The sequence below is a fragment of the Quercus suber genome, unplaced genomic scaffold (genome assembly GCF_002906115.3).
Source record: "Quercus suber isolate HL8 unplaced genomic scaffold, Cork oak 2.0 scaffold_32, whole genome shotgun sequence".
NCBI classification, from domain to species: Eukaryota; Viridiplantae; Streptophyta; class Magnoliopsida; order Fagales; family Fagaceae; genus Quercus; species Quercus suber.
In genome coordinates this window covers 50,780-54,856 of record NW_027069497.1, presented here as the reverse complement: position 1 = coordinate 54,856, position 4,077 = coordinate 50,780, and positions in this window count along the sequence as shown.

Here is a 4,077-nt window from a genome sequence, read left to right as displayed (position 1 = left end):
ATAAAGAAATTTAAAAGGGGGAAGTCATAAATACCCCCGTTTACAAGCGCGCAGGCATAGAGATGAGCGCTTCATTATTGCCGTTGTCAGTCCCGTATTCCCAAAGCGCTGTATTAATTACTCCAGGCAGCGTTTTGTCCTTTGCATCCAACGGTGAGTTGTTGATCCAACGGACAGGGTTCTTCTTCGGTATTTGGACGAAATGAATGACATCGCTTCATCTGTCTCCATATATAAACCCCTGGAGGAGGTTATTTTTCTTCACTTTACGCATTCTCAGAGTACCCAGAGAGTTCTTTCCTTCAAAACCATTCAAGCCTCTTCGGATTTTTGTGTTCTTATCTTCCAGGATTTACAAAGAATCCATCTCGAATCCAGGGATTGTACTTCAATCTTGTTCGTGTAAGTTTCGGCACATCTTGATTCTTTACTTTCTTCTCGGCTATCGTTTTCTTCTCTCAACACCCTTTTCTTGTCCACCGCTTCATTCACTCTAAAAATGGGCAAATTCCAGCATCTCGTCGATAGTCCGGCGTTGATAGAGGAATTTAAGAGAAATTACGGTATCCCGCGGGGGATAAATCTGAGATACTGCCCTCCAGAGCAGATACTAACAGCCCGAAGAGAGGGAGAGGTCATAATCCCAATGATAGCCTTCATTGAATGGGGAATGACCCTCCCAATGGACTCCATCACACTAAATTACCTTTGCAACTACAAGCTCTCACCTGAGCAGTGCGCGCCCAACACCTTTAGGATATTAGGGGCCATCGATGCCTTGAACGAACAGTTAGGACTAAGGCTGACCTGGCATGACTTAGCATACATGTATAAATGTCATAGCCAAAAAGGGGCGGGATACTACCTTAAATCCCGATCCGACGTCGTTAGATTGTTCTCCTGCCTTCCCAAATCTAATAAAGGGATGAAAGACGACTATTTAATCGTCTCGGGGGCATGGCACAACGGTCTACACTGTCCGACCGAGCCAAGAGAGCCAGGTGTGACTTCTTAGACTTAGGATCTCTAACAATAGTCTTAGGATCTGTCATCTTATTTCAATTTTCTGACCCGATCTGTCTGTTTGTTTGTTTTACAGATAAGGCACACACTACTCCTCGGCTCAGCCTTATCAACGCCCCCGCCCTCAATTACCTACTACGCTCGGAGATATTCGTAAGTGAAGACGGACAGCTTCGGTCCATCCCACTCATACTCGGCTACACGCCTAAGAAAGCAGACATCTAGCCAGCTGGCAATGCCATCACACAGGGTGATCACCGATTACCGCGAATAAATGTCGCTCAGCGACACTTTTTGGCGTCATACGACCTCCCACCTGTTCCATACCCCAATCCACAGAGCATCCCCCCGCTAATCTGACCAGTTCAACAAGTTCCTCTCGAATCGGCAGCAGTAGGAGAAAGAGTAGGCTCTTCATCTGCTTCATTAGAGGAACAGATTGACAGATTCAAATTTGAAGGGGACACTTCAAGGGGGGTTCAGGTAATACCCTCTTCTGATTCTGAGGAGGAAACCGACAGGTAGTCCTGCGTCTGCCAACCACTTCTGCTGATTGCAGCCCTTGAGGACTCTTCCGAAGAAGAAGAAATGTCTGACTTGAAGCTTCTTTTGAAGAAAGGGGTAACAAAGCTGAGTCCAAGGCGACGGAGACCTCTCAGCCAGTGGTGAACTTACCTTCACCCCCACCCCCACCTCAGGTCTCTGATCCGGCCTTGAAACCAATTCCGGATCTGATGAAAAAGAGGCCTCTCAAGCCTGAGGACTAGGAGGTGGTGCTGCCAACAAAAACCACTAAGCAGCAGAAGGTGATAAAGGATCACCGCAACAAAAGGGCCTCTTCCGTTGAGAGCAGGAAAGAGCCTCCTATGGCAGACGTGCGCCAAGGGCAGCGCATTTGGTCTCCCCGACTGGAACTAGATGGGGTTCCATTTTCCTGGGAGACCTCGTTCAGGAACTATGATGGGGGCAGAGCGGGGCTGATAGTCGAAGCTTTGGAGCAACCGCTGCTCCTCCCCCGCGACATGGAATCGTACAGGCGTTTTAGCCAGTATGATCTCTTCATGTCCCTGAAGAGGGACCTGGCCATGGTAAGCATACTCACTTGACTCTTCGGTTAGACTTCTAATTTTATATATTTTATGCTAACTTCGTTATTTTCTTTGTTCAGATTACCCAGCAAGTCTTGGTGGCTGAAGAGTGGAATCGAAAAACCTACGTCGAAGCCCAGGCGAAGGCCCACTCTAGGTCCGAGGCTGAAAAGGCACTGGGCAGCCTAAAGGAGAAGGTCTCTTAGATTTCGGACCAGTTAAAACGGGTGACCCAAGAAAGGGACAGCCTCAACGCCGATTTGAGAAATGCTGAGACCCAGGCCGAGGCCCAACACAAGCTGCTAAATGATACTCAGAACAAATTGACATCTGAGAAGGCGCTTGTGAAGGAGCTTCGCGCCGAACTCCAGAAGGCCAAGGAGGCTGCCAAGGATGCTCAGAGGGACGCTCAGCTGGCCAAGGAGGCGACCGAGGCAGAAAAGAATGCGTCCTACCAACTGGGAGTGGAGACGACAGAGAAGGGTCTTACTGAGCAATTTGCTACAGTCGCCCGGGACTACTGCGACATGACCTGGGGCAAGGCGCTGGATGCTGCTGGAGTGCCTGCTGACTCGGAGCTGAGGCTGCCCAAGAATATTTTCTATGACCCAGACATCCGAGAGCTTCCAGAGGCTGATGCCCCTCCTCCAACACAACTCCCAGAGGTCTCGGAGCTGCCTTTAGTCAACCAAGCTCCCCTAGTCATCCTTGAGCCTACCGAGGATTCCAGCCAGCCAGGTGATCAAAGCCTCCCTACTGAGCCACCTAAGGAAAAAGGTGAGGCTTGGGAGAAAAGGAAGCACCCTCGAAACCCAAAGACCAAGCCCCAATAGAAACCTAGACTGTAGGCTCTTTTGTTTTGTTTTGTTTTGTTTTGTTTTTTTTTTGCTGTTCCCCCTTCATACAAGGGTTTGTAAATTATTCGATTTCAATCAATGAAGCAGTTTCTATTTTATCTTTGGTGTATTTATTGCATGCTATATGGTTTTCCTTTGTCACAAGTAACTTCATTTCGTAATTATGATAATGTAGGCACGCATAATCACTTTACCTCGCTGATAATATATATATATATATATATATATATATATATATATATATAACTAAAATTGATTCCGAAGAGGACAATACAGAAAGATTAGTGTTAAGTGATGAACAAGTATTATAAAAGTTGGATAGAGTTGACATTAAACAGGGTTAATAATGCCAGACAAGACTTATTCTAAAAATAACCTTCAGTACCAATGAAAGCATAAAAGTATTAACTAAAAATCACCTGGTCCGAGGATCATAAGCATGATTGGGTTTAAGTTTAAACACTTAGAGAACCAATAAGGAGTGTTAAGTAACCCAAAATCATCTGGTCCGAGGACTACAGGCATGATTGGAATTATGTTTAAACATTTAGAGAACCAATAAGGAGTGTTAACTAATCAAAAATCATCTGGTTCAAGGACTACAGGCATGATTGGATTTAAATTTAAACACCTAGAGAACCAGTAAGGGGTGTTAACTAATCCATAATCATCTGGTCCGAAGACTACAGGCATGATTAGATTTAAGTTTAAATACTTAGAGAACCAGTAAGGGGTGTTAACTAATTCATAATCATCTGGTCTGAGGACTACAGACATGATTGAATTTAAGTTTAAACACTTAGAGAACCAGTAAGGGGTGTTAACTTATCCAAAATCATCTGATCCGAGGACTACAGACATGATTGGATTTAAGTTTAAACACTTAGAGAACCAATAAGGGTAACAAGTTATCATAATGAACAAAGAAATAATTCGATTAATAATAGTACCTTTTGAGGTTATTTACATTCCAGGGACGTGGTATTACATGATTATCCAAGTCCTTTAGGAAATATGCCCGAATGCCAGTACATGAAGTAATGCGATATGGTCCCTCCTAGTTTGGTCCTAATTTTCCCCATGCTGGGTTTTTCGCAGTGCCAACGACT